Below are 18,422 nucleotides of genomic sequence, written 5' to 3'. Positions count from 1 at the left end.
TGTTCTATTAAGTACTTCTGTTTTTGCATTACCATAATGTCTGCTGTAGCGGAAACTTTTCTATAGACCTTGACTTGTCAGAAGTCAACCCCTTAATGTGAGCACTTCACTTACATTATCATTATGGTGTTTCCAACTGACAACTGCTGCCACACTGCCATCGTCCCTGAGTTCCCAGCGCTTCAGAAAAAGAGACTTTTGTTCTGGCTTGTTGAGGGGAAAAATGCAAACAACAACACTAGCTCTACCACCAGAGATCCTATAAAGACATGTTCAAATGAACAATAAAGTCATTTGTTCACATATGACATAAGGCTATAAGAATTTAAACAATAAGACCTCTTGTGAAATGTGGCAAAATATGCACCACAAACATTGTGAAGTTCTCTGTCTTGTGGAAGGCAGTTTTTACATGGGCTTCAAAAAACCATTAACTTATAAACTACCCTTTTAAAAAAGAAAGGAAAATCACTTGTCTCACTATAACATTAAAGCAATTTCTGTTCTAAGGAAAGCTTAAATGCATTCATTTATACAAAGTGCATGCACTATAATTTATAAAAAGCACAGTATTCTATCAGGAAATGCGGCACCTCTTCCCTCCTTCACCTGAAATGGGAAATTCCTCCGTTTTTGTCAAGTCCCTTTTTTCTTTGAATAATATTGATTTCTTCAAAATGAAAGAAAAAAATCCTTTAAATCACTTAGATTCAAGACGAAGTTTTAAGGCTTGATAATAATTCTCTAAATACTGCTGACATGGGTGGAGCATGGAGAGGGAATAATCCTGCTCTGAAGGGAAATTTTAATTGAATTTGCTTTAATGTGAACCCTATCCTTTTTTGCTTTGAACCTTTAAGGAAAACTTGTTATATTTTCAGACCTCAGCAAGACAGAAAAATGCAGAGGTTTCCTTGTCCGCTCATGTCAGGGTGTCTGGCAGCACCTTAAAATTGTTCCGATTTTGATGTTTGAAATGTGACCTCCCAGGAAAAGTGGGAGGAGAGGAGAGCATGTGTTAACTGGCCAAAGGTGTTTCATTGAGCTGACTTAGTATTAACCTCTAAAGGTTTTCAAGTATTTGCAGATGGATATGTACAGCATCCTTGCAGAATTCTCTTAATTGAAGAAATGTTTCATCTCGATCTCTGTTGACAGAAAAGATTGCCTACTGATAATTGCTTTCCTTAAGTGTCTGATAATATGCCAGGAATGAGAGCATTCTGTGTTAGGTCATCTTTAATTATGCATGTACCACCTGTCAGCTCTAAATCAGTACCAGATTAGATTCTCGCGGAGTCAGTTTGGGGAGGTTCAGAGGGAAAGCTGAGGTGATCTCTTTTAGAAACAACAAAAATAGACAGTAGTAAACATGCCTTCTAACCTGAAGCTTTTTAAAGGAGCCTCATCTTCATTGTTCTCGAGCAAGAATACGCCATTGGTACATCTGAAAAACGTTTGAAACCTCGCCCAAGCGGGGATAACTTACTGCGAAGATGGATGACTGTGAGCGAGGATGGTAGTACCTCCTCCCTCAGTACCATCTGTTGCATTTCCTTTTTGCTCCTTCTCATCGTTGTAAATGAGCCAGGGAAAAGCTCAGAAACATTTTTATAAGCTATGTGAGGACAGGAAATATGTTAACGATGTTAGATTTCATACATTTCGGGGGTTTTTTCAGTAGCGGGTTGGTTTTTTTTAGAAGGACAAGTGTGGGTTGGAAATAATGCTTGTTACCCTCTGTCAGCTTTTGGTAGTTTTATTCTCACTTTTCAGGGTTGTTTGGGACTTTCTGGTGGGATGTTTAGGGTTCTTTACTGAAGGCTCTGTTCTCTCTTCTTCTATCCCTTCATAGAATGGATTTGTGAAAGGTGTTTTTCTTTGTTCACCTGTCAGAGGCCTAAGAAAAGCCTTGAGTCATTGTGCACTTTTCACAGAGGCGGGGTTGGGTGACTGAGAAGCTAAAGGCAGAGAAGGGACAGGTAAAAGAAATAACAGATGCGTGAATTATCATGTGGAGGGTTTCTCGAGCTTTGACCTGCAAAGGTGAGGCTCTGAGCCTGTCTGCTATCTAACCTGAGAAAACTGCCTTGATAAGAGTTTGTGACTAACAGCCTTAGAAATAGTTTGGAAATCCTAAAATATCTCATTTCAACACTGCTGGCTGGAGGCATTGAAGAGAAAAACAGATCAGCTCATAACGGGGCAAAGACCCTGGAGCACTGTGGTCCAGCCTGTGGCCCTGAGTGACCTTTGGCCGCCTTTTGATACTTAGGGTACCATTTGCTTTTCTAACCTAATCAAACAGTTCACTCAAGTAGAGGCACAACCTCCAAAACTACTTATTATAGTAACATTGCCAGTGCTTTGGCTATTTGATGCTCACTTAATACAGTAAACAAGTTGAAGAACTTTCAACTCCATGCAACAGATACTTCTTAAAACAGGAGAACATAGTACAATTAACCCTTAAACAACACAGGTTTGAAGTGCGTGGGTCCACATATACGTGGATTTTTTTCTCGATAGAAGTTACACTGAGTGTACCTGCCTCTTCTGCCTCCCTTCCACCTCCTCCACCCCTTCTGCCTCTGCCACCCCTGAGACAGCAAGACCAATCCCTCTTCTTCCTCCTCCTCAGTCTGCTCAATGTGAATACCGTGAGGATGAAGCCCTTTATGATGATCCACTCTCACTTAGGAAATGTATTTTCTCTTATGATTTTCTTAATAACATTTTGTTTTTTCCAGCTCACTTTATTGCAGGTATATAATACATATAACATACAAAATATGTGTTAATGGACTATTTATGTTATCAGTGAGGCTTTCAGCCAACAGCCGGCTATTAAGTTTTGGAAGAGTCAGAAGTGATACGTAGATTTTCGACTGCGTCGGGGATCGGCGCCCCAACCCCTGTGTTATGCAAGGGTCTTCCCAAGCCTTAACTGAAAAGAACATCCGAAAGTGAAGCTAAGTCAGAGAAAGGCTGAAGAAAGGAATTGAAAAGAGAAGCAATGGGGAAGAAAAGGCTGTACTGCCATGTTCTCTCACACCAGCTCATCTTTGTAAAATCTTTTCCATCTGCCTGGAAAGACCTTCCACTCTCTCCACCTGGTTTACTCTCACTTTGAGTTGTTCTTCAAGTGTCATCTCCAAGAAGGCTTCTTTGTTCCTTTCTGGCAAAATTTGCTGTCCCTCCTCTGTGATGCCATAGCCCACTGGCTGCCTCCTTCGCAGAACTTATTATGCTGTACTGCAAGAGCTTGGTGACTTAGCTTTCTCCTCCACAAAGTGGCTGCTGAAAAAGTTAACATTATCCTAACTGTAACAAAAGAGGTCTCATGCCCACAGAAGGAAGAGTCATGATTTCATTAGACTCTGCAGTACTTAGATCACATTAGGAGTATTATACCAGTACATTTGAAAAGGAACATAAACTGGACGTGGTGGCTCTTGCCTGTAATTCCAATGCTTTGGGCAGCCAAGACGGTGGGATTGCTTGAGACCAGGAGTTGGAGGCTGCAGTGGAGCTATGATCATGTCATTGCACTGCAGCATGGGTGACAGAGCAAGACTCTGACTTCCCCCAAAAAAACAAACAAAAAACAAAGGAAAGAAAAGGAAAACAAACAAACTTGAGTGCTTTATGAACACAGCATGAGGAATGGAGAGGGTGTCAGAGACTGTCTTGTAACCAGTGGTTGAAGGAACAGAGAAAGGTTAGCCTGGAGAAGAGAAAAACAAGGGGAGACACAAAAGCTGCATTTAGATATCTGAAAGACATTTGTTATTCTAGCAAAAGCAGAACTAAAAGAAATTATAGAGAAAGAGATTTGGGCTCAAAACAAGAATTTTCTTCCAGATACAGCTAGCCCACAGTGGAACCTGTGGCTTCATTTAGTAACAGTGAACCTCTGTTACTGGAATGAGAGTCATTGTCTTTTTAGGCTATGTTTGGGTGCTGCTGTAGACAAGACTGCTGCACTGTGTGGGAGCACAAACCAGATAGCCCTAAGATTTTAAAGAATCAGAGTCCTCACTCCATGCAGAATTACAGTCAGGATGACCGTGGGACCCCATGCCGCCATGCTGTGTCTGCTTGGCCTGGTACTCAGCACTCATCTGGCCACAGGCTACAGGATAAAGCTGAGGATGGGGTGAAAAGACGGGAACCAGCTACTTCCTCAAGGAGGCTGTTTAGTGAAACAGAAGGAGCATTGGATCAAGTCCCAGTCCATGTGCTTTCTGGTCTCTTGCTAGCTGTGCGAGTGGCTCCCTCAAAGCCTGCATTTCTTGCCATGCAAAATGGAAATGATATTGTTCACTTCACAGAATTGCCTGAGGTTTAAGGAAGATGAAGGAGTCCTTTGTGGATGGCAGTGTGCTGTCCGTAGGTGGGTGCTTGTCCAGAACCCCTGCTCCTTGACCGACAACCTCTAAACTCAGTTTTGTCACCAGTACAATGGACATAATTTCTTTCCTTGCAGGTGGCTTTGAACTGGATGATTAAATAAAATGTTATATATAAAAGCCCCCAGCAGAGTAACTGCCACAATGATCATGTTGTCAGCCTCATTCCACCCTCTGGAGCTGAGGAAGACAGGAGAGGAGTGTCCTTTCTCACCCACCTCTGCCAGTCAAGTTCTCCGAAGGTTCTCTTTTACCTGCCCCCAGACCTGACCTCATGCTCACATTCCTCTCCTGCTTCCCTGTCACCTTAGCATGGAGTCTTCTTCTCTGCTTTTTCTTCTTCCTTCCTCCTCTGCTTCCATCTTTTCCTAACTCTTTTCTTCTTTATCTCCCACTAATTTCCCTAATCGCCTTCTTGTCTGCATTCTGTAAAGGATTGTTCTAATGAATACAAAGTTTAGAATAATATTCTCCGTAACTTCCTTGTTCAAAACAAGATGTTATGTGTAGCATTTTGGGGAGGGAGTGGTGAGTCCTTTTCCATTTTCCTCTGAATTTGCTTAAAGTCTTTTTTTCTACGTTAACATTTTCCCATTCTTGCATCCCTTGGGCTTGTAGTCATTAACTTGCCAGACACACAGCAACTGATTGTCTTTATGACGTTGCTAAAGTTAGGAGAGTGTCATTCACAGGGAACTTAACCCATATATTAACTCAGACATAGCAAATTGCTAAATACGTGCCTTTAAATAAAGAGCTTCAGAATGCCAATTTGATTCTCTTGTTCACATCCTCTCTCATTGAAAGGGGGTTGCTGAAACAGAAAAAGCAACGGGAAGGGGAGGATAAATTTCAACTGTTTTACTGAGTCAGAAATTGGAACACTGCCATCCGGATACAGGCATCTCATCCATCCTTCCATCCATCCACTCAGTGTTCAGGAACCAAGTCCTTGTCTCAGACCCAGCAGCGGACTATGGGGCAGACGCTGAAGTGAGTGATAGGATCCCGTCTTCAGGCTTCCTCCCATCCTAGTCTGCTACTCAAGCATCAGGAACTGTGGCTCATTCATCTGTGGATGCCCAGGAATCCTTATGAGATCTAGTTCAGTAAATGTGGGAGTAACAGTAAAAGCAGAAAGACAGAGGGAAGGAAAGAAGGAAGGAAGGCAAAATAATCAAAGGAAGAAAGGAAATTGTATTTTACTTAGTGCCGGGGTGTAAACTGGTACATGCTGTAAGTGTGATTTAATGATTACGGCGCGAATCCAGGGGAGCATTGCTGCATGTGGAAATTTGAATACAGTTTACAGGAAAACGATGCTAATTATCCTTGTCCATATAAAAGTCAGAACAGAAGCCACACACTCTCCAGGTGCATCCCTTAGAACATGTTGAATTTCTTCTGGTTTTTCTCCCACTCAGCTATGTTGCTTTTTACTTAGCAGAATAACTTTACCGCTCCAGTCATTTCTAATTTTTAGGTCAGAAAACTGAATTTCTTCCCTTCCAAGAAAACAAAAAAAAAAACAACAACAACCTGTTTCTCCCCACCTTTTATGGAGCATGGTGTTTCTCTGGGAGCCATTGACCACTGGAAAGAGCATGGCTCTTGACTCTTGGGTCAGCTTATGACTCACCAGCAGCCCTGGGCCTCAGCGTCTCCATGGGAGGTACAGGAAGAGAAATGCTTGCCTTGTGTACACCCCCGCATTGTCCTGACATTCACATGAGAAGAGACATATGCAAAAGCACTTTGAAAACCAAGGTGCTAACTATGTAAGGACTTTTATTGTAAAATATAAAGACCTTTGAGGACAGGGATTTTCTGATTCATCACTACTGTACTCAGTGGTGCCTGAGATGAGCTTACAAATTAGGTCTTCCTAAATGGTTGCTTGAGTGAATATATTCTGTACCATGTCATGTTTAATTTCAATCTCAAAATCAATACCACAATTTTTTAAAAGCTCTGAACTTAATTCCATAATGGGATGTTTGATACTTTTCACAATAAGTATCTTTTAACTCTGGAGGAAAAAGAAATGCTGACTTCAGTTCTACAACATAATTAGAATAAGTACAGTGATTTTGTTTATGCTTTGGGTGTAAACTGAATGCACAGAGATCTCAAGGAACCTCAGAAATATTTGTTATATTCACTGATATATCCCCATTGCCTAGAACTATGCCCAACATGGAATGGGTGCTTAATAAATATTTGTTGAGTGAATGAATGAGTTTAATAAACATTGAGCATCTAGTATATGTCAAGTCCTGTGGTATACTCTGGGGACTAGCTACAATGATAAATACACTGTGACCACACTGCATGCATAGTCTTTTAGAAAGAACGTGTGTGTTTGGTGACACTCCCTGGCCTGGGGAAAAGCAACTATGTTTTGTGCACAGCCGATTACCACCATTTAGAAGTGTTGAGCACATAACAAACAAAGCTCAATGGCAGCTTAACTGAATGAACCAATGAGTCAACCAGTCAGTCTATGTTCTCATTTCATAGTGAACTTCACCTCCACCCTCTCCTTCCCGACCTTCACTGTTTCCCGATGTGGCCAGCTCGTCCTCTGCATCCTCTCTCACATGCCCTCTCCTGCCGTTGCTGTGGCCACTCCCTGGAAGGGGCATGCCTCACCTTGTTCCTGCCCTCCTTGCATGAGTGTCTCCTGCCTCCACACCACTCACAGTGCCACCTGGGGTTTGATCGTGTCACTGGCCCACTCAGGATCCTTCAGCAGCACCTCACTACTTACTGCGTAACATCCCAGCTCCCCTTCCTGGCATTCAAGCCACTCTGCTGTCTGACCCTAACCTGCTTCCCAGCCTCACCTTCCACCTTGCAACAGCCAAACTAAATTCCACCACACTCCACAGGAGGGGCTCCGTCTTTTATCTCTGTTCCCTTCCACAGAACGTTTTCTTTTCCTGGAACGACCTTCCCCTTCCCCTACTTGTCAAAATCGTCCTCATTTTTTGCCACCAGACCACATGCTATTCTCACTCTCAAATCCAAAGTGACTGTCCCAGCCAAAAGTGATTTTTCTTTCTCTGCCCTATTACAGCACTCAGATTATACCATTCATGTGTTCCCTATTACATGTTGCTTTTATTGTAATTGTGAATCATACGAATGCCTGCTCTATTCAGGGACTGTGCTATGCACGTCACCCATCCTTTCTATAATTCTCAACCAGCCTGCAAGATGAATACCATCATCAGTGGTGTTCATGGTCTGTCCAACATCGCACAGCTAATAAGAATGGAGCCCGGCTCTAAGGCTGTGTGTGTCACTGCAAACCTTGTGCCCTGCCCATTCTAGCAGTTGCCTCACTCACAGTTCCTGGTTGTCTTGTGCTTCTCCATGAGTGTAGTGGTGGCCTTGACCTTATGTATCTTGGTTCCAAATGTAACATAGATCTACTTAGTGTCTTCATGGGCTCAGAACACATGACTTAATAATACCTTGTACTCAGTAAAGGTGGCATGAAGGAATGCCTGAGATGTCTCTCTTTTCTTTTGTAGTTTATGCTGAAGCCCATGATCAGCTCTATTTGGTGTTTATCAGGAGCTGACACCTTGATATTCCCACCATCTCCTAGGCTAGCTGCTCCCTCGTTCCTGGATTACTAAATTGTCCTAACTATTCTCCTTGCCTGGAATCCACCCTACCCTCTGCCACCAAACTTATCTTCATAAATGTCAGCTAGGTCACATATTCCAGTAACATATGGCTTCAAATCCCTGAAAGTCAGGGTCCTTCATTTTGCCTCATCACCCCCACCCCATGACCCAGAGTCACGTGGCCAGCTATAGCTTCTACTTACCCCAATCTCATTCTTCTCCCTGAGCCACTGGTCACCTCTCTTGAATGCGCCACGTGAATTCCTGTGCAGTGTTCTTTGATCATGAGGTTTGGTTTTTCCACATAGATGCTCTTTCTCCTCTCCACCTGTGGACTTATTGGTTTCTTCAGTAAGTACATACTGAGCCTGGCTGTGAACCAAGCACTGCACTGGACTCTGGGAACCTAGAAAATAGAAAATAAGACCTTCCCTCAGGAGGCTCCCAGTCTGCTGGGGTACATAGACATAAAAGTAGGCAGCATAAAGAAGGGCAGTGAAAAGGAAACAGGAATCTTTAGGGAACTGTCATATTCTACCCATTCTTTATGAAATGCTGCCCAAGTTTTTTGTGTGTCCAAACTGATTTTTCCCTTTTATAAATCCTTATAATTCTAATTCTCCTGCATCATTCATTTTGACATTTAGTCACATACTGCCTTCTATGGTTATTTAAATGTTTCCCACACGTGTCGTGCTCCCACAGGTGGATTTTAAGTGCCTTGAAACAGGGTGTATGCTTTATGTGTTTTATACCAGCTTCATCAGTTAGCATTAGCTGTGTAACAACACTTCCAAATTTAATGGCTTAAAACAACAAGCATTTACTATTTCTCACGATTCTGTGAGTTGGCTGGGCAGTTCTTCTAGTTTGGACTGGCTCGACTGGGGCTGAATAATCTGGGATAGAGCTAGGCGAACCATAGCCCACAGGCCTGCCACCTGTTTTTATAAATAGGGTTTTATTGGAACACAGCCACTCCCATATCGTCTATGGCTGCTTCTGCACTACAACAGCAGAGCTGAGTATTTGGAATGGAGATGATCATATGGTCCACAAGCCTAAAGTATTTCCTGCTGGTCCTTTAAGAAAAAGGTTGTTACCCCCCATTCTAGGATGGTTGGTCTGGGGAGGCCTCCCCTGGGATGACTCATCTCTGTTCCACATGTTCTCTCATCCTCCAGGAGGCTAGCCTGGAATTCTTTATATGATGCCCTCAGGGGTAAAAAAAAAAAAAAAAAAAAAAGTGGGGGCGGCGGGGGGTGGGGTGGCAGCAGGACCTACTGCTTTACACTGAACTGCCTGCTGGACATGCCTCAAGGATTTCATATTCAACCTGTCCAGACTGGAACTCGTTAGTTTATCAATGTATAGGCTTTTTTTTTTTTCCAAGTTTCTGCTTACCTTACGTTTTCTGTTATGCCTTTGGTAAAAGCAAGTCCTATGGCTAAGCCCCGAGTCAGCTTTGGAGGGACCACCCAAGACTATGTAAGGAAGGAATTCTTGCAGCCATTTGAAAAACAGTCCACCACATCAGCCCATTCTTCCCGACCCCAGTGTCCAGCATCAAGCACGTGATAGGTACATGCTTGCTGAATTGAATTAAAAATATAAATGGAATTTTTGGAGGAAGGGAGTATATTAAATAGTTATTGTGTAAGTACCATGTACCAGGTGCTGGGATACAATGATGTACAAAGCATGCAGTTCCCATCCTCAAGGAGCACACAGTCAAACATCAATTCAGTGCATCCTTTCTATCCATTTGTGGAATGGGCTTTCTCTCTAGGATTCTCCTTAAGGATCTTTAGCGTTTAACTATGGCTCTACCATCCATTTGTTATTTCCTGTCTACCCCCACTACCCACTTATTAGCTGGACTTTTCAAGCCTGCACAAGGCCTGCTTTAGGATGCCCCTGCTTCCAGCCTCTTCTTAACTGGTCCCCCTGTACAGGCTCCTAATGCCCCACTTTCATCAGGCTGCTCCTTGCTCAGGAGCCTAACCCATTCACCAAATTGAGCCCAGATCTCTAATATCCTAGAGCAAGCAGCCCTTCATGGTCCCCATGCTCCTTCTTGTCTGGACCGCTTCTTGTCTGGACCATATTCCTCAGAATATTTGCTGTGCATCCTATGTCCATGCCTCACTTGTCCTTTCTGCGTAGGGTATCTCCCCTTCCCATATGTGCCTGTTGAGATACTACGCATCTGTTAAGGCCAGGCCAGGTGCCACCCCCTCCATGCTGCTTTCTTGGTTGACCTTACTGAAAGTTATTTCCTCTTCTGCATTCACAAGGTGCCAAGTTGGGAATGCTACTCAAATGGCACATATCACATTCTGTTTAGCATTTGAGTTATCCTGAGTCATCCACTTCGTGCATTGCACTCTTCTGGAGATTAAGGACCCAATCTTATTCATTTTCATTTTCTTCTGAATGCCTTGCATAAGGGAGACTTTTGATAAAATTTCGTTTTATGAATAAATAACTGATATTTGCATAGCACTTTTGCCATTTCCCAACTGTTTTATTTGCCATATTTCTAAGAGGCCATTGGTTTAAATGTATTATGTATCACCAAGAAAGAAAGAGTTAATTAAAATATAAGCCACCAACTATAAGATATATCCTTATTTCTGAAATATCATTAGATGAAAAAATGTACAGACTGGAATCTGTGACATACAGAATATTAAATCCAGTTCAGATATCTATCGGTATCCAATTAGACATTTATAAAACACCTAAATATGCCAGGCATTAGAATCTCACAACAGCCATATGAAAGAGGTAGGGTGGGTAGTAGTATTCCCATTTTACAGAGGAAAAAATTGAAGTTCAAAAGGGCTCCAATGCTTGTTCAGAGTGAAACAAATATAAGTAAAAGAGCCAAAGCTTATGGCATTAATCTTATGGTTAAAACAAAGCTGCCTTCCTAAAATCACCTGTGGGTATCAAAACCTGTAAGTCACCTCTAAGTCTTATTATCAGTGTGCACCTTTTTCTTTCTTTTTATAGCACTACCTACCCAAAATTATATGCACATCATTTGGCCTTTCAATTTGTTTTTTCCAGCTGTATTGTTTTGTCATGTTACCCCAAGAACATCCTGTTACTTGGCATAACATAATGTAATGTGATGTGATATTTCATGCTTCTTAGGAAAAATTAGAATGATTGTTGGATGCTTAGATTTTTCTTGGGAAGTAATTAGCAGGCAGAATCTCTGTCACACACACACCCCCATAGGAGTTTCTCAACCATCATTAGCCTCAAAATAGTAGAAGGCTTTCCAAACCCAACACTTCACTTAATTAATTACCTCATCTGAATACTTGCTTTTGGATTTTAAGAAATACTTTGTGGAATATGCAGTTGAGAGACAAAACATTTTATTGGTATATTTAGATATTTGTTACATTTCAGAAGGAATTGGTATGTGCACATTTTGACTTTTACATAAAGCTCAAGCTGATTTTAAAGAATAGATACACTAAAAACTCTTTTCCCTATACATCTGGTTGTATTTTCATTTTATTCAAATTGCCAGGTAAAAGAAGAAAAACGCAAGTGGAAGAGACTTCTCAGATCAGCAGGAACTGGAATGTGTTCAAGTCTTGGCAGAGCCAGGTCAGCCTTTCATCTGTCTAAGGGAGACGTGTTGAAATATCCACACTGCTCTCAGGATTATTCAGACTTTGTTTGAGTAGTTTGTCAATTGCTGGTCACTACACTTTAGGGAAAAAAAAAAAACAGTTGGAGAGAAGGGAAAGAGGCAAGATTAGCCAAATAATACAAGATAAGATCTGTAAAGGAAAATCAAGAGAAAGAGGTTGTTTGGCTTAGAGAAGAAAAAGTAAAGTTAATTTCTAATTTCAAATACATAAAGGTCTTTGGGTGAAGAAAATTACAGTTCAGCTGTATCCTATGACCATTAATCACAAAACGAGGAAATTGCTATTTGTGCTAGACACATGGCATTGTGACAGCATCCTAGAAGTAATTCCCAAGGGATAGTGAGGTGTCCATTCTAAGACCTTTAGGATTCAGTTGCCTAAAGTGGATAGGAGACCAAACTGGAAGTCCTCTAAGACCTCTTTAGCTGTATATTGAGTTAATCACCTACTTTTATAACTACCCAAACAACTTTCAGATCATAATTATCAGATATATTCTTTAGCTTCTACCACTAGCCGTTGTGACATGGGTAAATTTGAAGCTAGGGTGGAGTAGACCTCATGAGAACTTGGCGAATAAAGATTACTCAGCTCCCAAGTCCTTATGTAATATAGGTGTCCTAGCCCTTCTGTCTTGTAGGTCATATGATGGCTCACGCCACAAACATGTTCCACATCACCTCTTAAAGACTTGTGGGTGCTTAATCTTTGAAGAGTATTTTCCCTGAAAATATTCCCTTTCTTTCCTGCATGATCAGTTTCTCCCTTTGTACTAAATCTTTCCCATTGGCATATAAAATCTTTAATACTGCCCCAGGAAAAAACTTCCTTGTGTCACGTTCTCCTTTAGCTTCTACTCCACTTTACTGCTCCCTTTCACACAAAACACTTCGAACTTCTTGTCTATAGGTATTATCTAGACTCATCTCCTGTTATCCTTCACACACTCCATTAAAGTCTCTGACACCACTGCTTCACCAGAACTGTTCGGATCAAAGCTACCAATGACCACCTTGTTGCCGCATCTTCCTCAGCTTCTCAATAGCTTCCAGCACAGTCAGTCACTCCCTTCCTCCTGGAACCCACTTTTCTCTGAGCCTCCATGACAGCTCCTCTCGTGGATTTTTTTTTCCTTCTCAATCACCACTGCTGTCTCCTCCTCTGTTAGTTTCTGAATTGGTGTGCCCTGAGGCTCAGTCTGTCCCTATGTTTTCTCTCTGCACTCTCACTTGTTATCTCCTGTGCTCCCAAACCTTTATGGCAGCAACTCCCCAATTTATATCTTCAGCCCAGCTCTCTCCCCTAAATATCAGACTTAGATACCCAACAGGGTACTTGACATGTCCACTTGGATGTTTGATAATCATTTCAAACTTAACATATTCAAAACAGAACTCTTAATTTCTACCCACGCCCTAACCTACACAAACACTGGAAACTGTCCATCTCCCAATTATTCCTATCTCAATAAATGAAATGACACCACTAGCCATCAACCAGGGATCCTGTACCTCACCTTCCACATCCAAACTATCAAAAACTCCTCCTGTTTTATGCCCAATCAGATATCGAGTCATTTCACCTCTTTCTGTCTCCTCTGCTACTTCTCTCAGACATGTTGCTTCAATTTCTCACCTGAACTACTACATTAGCCTCCTACCTGGCTCTGCTTTCATTCCTGCCTCCCTGCAGTTCATTCTTACAGAGAATCTAGAAAAAGCTCTTCAAAAGCAACAATCAGATGTCACTCTCCTACTTTCTAAAAACTTTTAAAGAGGACCTCTTCTTCTGCCAGTATAACAGACTTTGTACTCCAAAGGGTATCTCTGTTGCATTTGAGAACTCCTAGGAAGTAATGAAAATATCTAAGAAAAAGAATACAAGTAGCTAAGTGCATATATGTCAACAGTAAACAAGCCAGAAAAGGCAGAATTGCCCATCCCTTGTGTTTGTGTGTGACGGTCATGTGGGGGTGCAAATGGGGACCGTACTGCAACTCCCAGTTTAAGCCTGGGATTCTAGAAGGGAGATAAAATAGCCCAGGTTGGTAGTACCACTAAATTCCAGGTAAAGCAAATGTAATTGAGGCTTCTAGTTTTTTTTCACAGATTGGGATCTTGAGCTTTCAAAAAAGATTATCAAACAAGGAAACAAACCACCATGAGTGAAAATCAGCAAAACTAGCGTTAATATATTAATTACTCCTTCCCCACCAAGGGCTTTAGATGTTTGAAGTATCAGATAAGAAGAAACTAGACTACCTTATATAAAGAAAAATTAACTTAAATATAGACTACAAAAATGGTGAATGGCGAACAACAATGGTCTCTCACAATCACCAGGCACTTCTGAAAAAGAGCTAAAGAAAACCTTCAGTAATAAAAAAAAATTATCAAAAAATTTAGTGGATAAGCTTTTTTGTAATGGACTAATTAATGAACTGGAAAATAAAACTAAAATAGTTTCATGCAATGGAGCACAGACAAAGAGATGGAACTATAAGGAAGAGAGGTTAATAAGTGTGGAGGGCAGAATAAGCAAGCCTAACTAAAACCTATTTAGAGCGTCAAAGGGAACAAAAATATGCAGAATGGAGATGAGACAATGTTTAAAGAGATTGTGGCTCAGAATTTTTCTTTTTTTTTAAGTGAAGAGTTTTATCTTTTGTGTTTTTTGTTTGTTTTTTATGTTGTTTTTTTTTTACTATTATTATACTTTAAGTTTTAGGGTACATGTGCACGACGTGCAGCTTCGTTACATATGTATACATGTGCCATGTTGGTGTGCTGCACCCATTAACTCGTCATTTAGCATTAGGTATATCTCCTAATGCTATCCCTCCCCCTCCCCCCACCCCACAATAGTCCCTGGTGTGTGTTGTTCCCCTTCCTGTGTCCATGTGTTCTCATTGTTCAATTCCCACCTATGAGTGAGAACATGCGGTGTTTGGTTTTTTGTCCTTGCAATAGTTTGCTGAGAATGATGGTTTCCAGCTTCATCCGTGTCCCTACAAAGGACATGAACTCATCATTTTTTATGGCTGCATAGTATTCCATGGTGTATATGTGCCACATTTTCTTAATCCAGTCTATCAGTGTTGGACATTTGGGTTGGTTCCAAGTCTTTGCTATTGTGAATAGTGCTGCAATAAACATACGTGTGCATGTGTCTTTATAGCAGCATGATTTATAATCCTTTGGGTATATACCCAGTAATGGGATGGCTGGGTCAAATGGTATTTCTAGTCCTAGATCCCTGAGGAATCACCACACTGACTTCCACAATGGTTGAACTAGTTTACAGTCCCACCAACAGTGTAAAAGTGTTTCTATTTCTCCACAGCCTCTCCAGCACCTGTTGTTTCCTGACTTTTTAATGATCACCATTCTAACTGGTGTGAGATGGTATCTCCTTGTGGTTTTGATTTGTATTCCTCTGATGGCCAGTGATGATGAGCATTTTTTCATGTGTCTTTTGGCTGCATAAATGTCTTCTTTTGAGAAGTGTCTGTTCATATCCTTTGCCCACTTGTTGATGGGGTTGTTTGTTTTTTTCTTGTAAATTTGTTGGAGTTCATTGTAGATTCTGGATATTAGCCCTTTGTCAGATGAGTAGCTTGCAAAACTTTTCTCCCGTTCTGTAGGTTGCCTGTTCACTCTGACGGTAGTTTCTTTTGCTGTGCAGAAGCTCTTGAGTTTAATTAGATCCCATTTGTCAATTTTGGCTTTTGTTGCTATTGCTTTTGGTGTTTTAGACATGAAGTCCTTGCCCATGCCTATGTCCTGAATGGTAATGCCTAAGTTTTCTTCTAGGGTTTTATGGTTTTAGGTCTAACATTTAAGTCTTTAATCCGTCTTGAATTAATTTTTGTATAAGGTGTAAGGAAGGGATCCAGTTTCAGCTTTTTACATATGGCTAACCAGTTTTCCCAGCACCATTTATTAAATAGGAAATCCTTTCCCCATTTCTTGTTTTTGTCAGGTTTGTCAAAGATCAGATAGTTGTAGATATGCGGCATTATTTCTGAGGGCTCTGTTCTGTTCCATTGGTCTATAGGTCTATATCTCTATTTTGGTACCAGTACCATGCTGTTTTGGTTACTGTAGCCTTGTAGTGTAGTTTGAAGTCAGGTAGCATGATGCCTCCAGCTTTGTTGTTTTGGCTTAGGATTGACTTGGCAATACAAGCTCTTTTTTGGTTCCATATGAACTTTAAAGTAGTTTTTTCCAATTCTGTGAAGAAAGTCATTGGTAGCTTGATGGGGATGGCATTGAATCTATAAATTACCTTGGGCAGTATGACCATTTTCACAATATTGATTCTTCCTACCCATGAGCATGGAATGTTCTTCCATTTGTTTATATCCTCTTTTATTTCACTGAGCAGTGGTTTGTAGTTCTCCTTGAAGAGGTCCTTCATATCCCTTGTAAGTTGGATTCCTAGGTATTTTATTCTCTTTGAAGCAATTGTGAATGGGAGTTCACTCATGATTTGGCTCTCTGTTTGTCTGTTATTGGTGTATAAGAATGCTTGTGGTTTTTGTACATTGATTTTGTATCCTGAGACTTTGCTGAAGTTGCTTATCAGCTTAAGGAGATTTTGTGCTGAGAAGATGGGGTTTTCTAGATATACAATCATGTCATCTGCAAAGAGCAACAATTTGACTTCCTCTTTTCCTAATTGAATACCCTTTATTTCCTTCTCCTGCCTGGTTGCCCTGGCCAGAACTTCCAACACTATGTTGAATAGGAGTGGTGAGACAGGGCATCCCTGTCTTGTGCCAATTTTCAAAGGGAATGCTTCCAGTTTTTGCCCATTCAGTATGATATTGGCTGTGGGTTTGTCATAGATAGCTTTTGTTATTTTGAGATACGTCCCATCAATACCTAATTTATTGAGAGTTTTTAGCATGAAGCATTGTTGAATTTTGTCAAAGGCCTTTTCTGCATCTATTGAGATAATCGTGATTTTTGTCTTTGATTCTGTTTATATGTTGGATTACGTTTATTGATTTGCGTATGTTGAACCAGCCTTGCATCCCAGGGATGAAGCCCACTTGATCATGATGGATAAGCTTTTTGATGTGCTGCTGGATTCAGTTTGCCAGTATTTTCTTGAGGATTTTTGCATCAATGTTCATCAAGGATATTGGTCTAAAATTCTCTTTTTTTGTTGTGTCTCTGCCAGGCTTTGGTATCAGGATGATGCTGGCCTCATAAAATGAGTTAGGGAGGATTCCCTCTTTTTCTATTGATTGGAATAGTTTCAGAAGGAATGGTACCAGCTCCTCTTTGTACCTCTGGTGGAATTCGGCTGTGAATCCATCTGGTCTTGGACTTTTTTTGATTCGTAAGCTATTGATTATTGCCTCAATTTCAGCTCCTATTATTGGTCTATTCAGAGATTCAACTTCTTCCTGGTTTAGTCTTGGGAGGATGTATGTGTCGAGGAATTTATCCATTTCTTCTAGATTTTCTAGTTTATTTGCGTAGAGGTGTTTATCATATTCTCTGATGGTAGATTGTATTTCTGTGGGATTGGTGGTAATATCCCCTTTATCATTTTTTATTGCGTCTATTTGATTCTTCTCTCTTTTCTTCTTGATTAGTCTTGCTAGCGGTCTATCAATGTTGTTGATCTTTTCAAAAAACCAGCTCCTGGATTCATTAATTTTTTGAAGGGTTTTTTGTGTCTCTGTTTCCTTCAGTTCTGCTCTGATCTCGGTTATTTCTTGCCTTCTGCTAGCTTTTGAATGTGTTTGCTCTTGCTTTTCTAGTTCTTTTAATTGTGATGTTAGGGTGTCAGTTTTAGATCTTTCCTGCTTTCTCTTGTGGGCATTTAGTGCTATAAATTTCCCTCTGCACACTGCTTTGAATGTGTCCCAGAGATGCTGGTATATTGTGTCTTTGTCCTCGTTGATTTCAAAGAACATCTTTATTTCTGCCTTCATTTCATTATTTACCCAGTAGTCATTCAGGAGCAGGTTGTTCAGTTTCCATGTAGTTGAGCAGTTTTGAGTGAGTTTCTTAATCCTGATTTCTAGTTTGATTGCACTGTGGTCTGAGAGACAGTTTGTTATAATTTCTGTTCTACATTTGCTGAGGAGTGCTTTACTTCCAACTATGTGGTCAGTTTTGGAGTAGGTGTGGTGTGGTGCTGAAAAGAATGTATATTCTGTTGATTTGGGGTGGAGAGTTCTGTAGATGTCTATTAGGTCCACTTGGTGCAGAGCTGAGTTCAATTCCTGGGTATCCTTGTTAACTTTCTGTCTCGTTGATCTGTCTGTGGGGTGTTAAAGTCTCCCATTATTATTGTGTGGGAGTCTAAGTCTCTTTGTAGGTCACTCAGGGCTTGCTTTATGAATCTGGGTGCTGCTGTATTGGGTGCATATATATTTAGGATAGTTAGCTCTTCTTGTTGAATTAATCACTTTACCATTATGTAATGGCCTTCTTTGTCTCTTTTGATCTTTGTTGGTTTAAAGTCTGTTTTATCAGAGACTAGGATTGCAACCCCTGCCTTTTTTTGTTTTCCATTTGCTTGGTAGATCTTCCTCCATCCCTTTATTTGGAGCCTCTGTGAGTCTCTGCATGTGAGATGGGTTTCCTGAATACAGCACACTGATGGGTCTTGACTCTTTATCCAACTTGCCAGTCTGTGTCTTTTAATTGGAGCATTTAGCCCATTTACATTTA

At 40.9% G+C, this 18,422-nt stretch overlaps 1 protein-coding gene across 8 annotated transcripts in view; it reads left to right on the top strand.

Moving 5' to 3' along the window:
* BACH2 (BTB domain and CNC homolog 2) overlaps positions 1-18,422 on the top strand; it is a 364,684-nt gene that overhangs the window by 221,921 nt on the left and 124,341 nt on the right. The window contains exon 2 of one of the 8 annotated variants that reach the window (XM_054686848.1): positions 11,601-11,680. The exons of the other annotated variants lie outside the window; for them this stretch is intronic. The gene's annotated coding sequence lies outside the window, so the exon portion shown is untranslated. The remainder of the gene's footprint in view (positions 1-11,600; positions 11,681-18,422) is intronic. 8 annotated transcript variants of the gene reach the window in all.

This window comes from Pan troglodytes, chromosome 5 (assembly GCF_028858775.2).
Source record: "Pan troglodytes isolate AG18354 chromosome 5, NHGRI_mPanTro3-v2.0_pri, whole genome shotgun sequence".
Lineage (NCBI taxonomy): Eukaryota > Metazoa > Chordata > Mammalia > Primates > Hominidae > Pan > Pan troglodytes.
The sequence above is the reverse complement of the archived record's forward strand: the minus strand, read 5'-3'. Positions and strand labels throughout refer to the sequence as shown.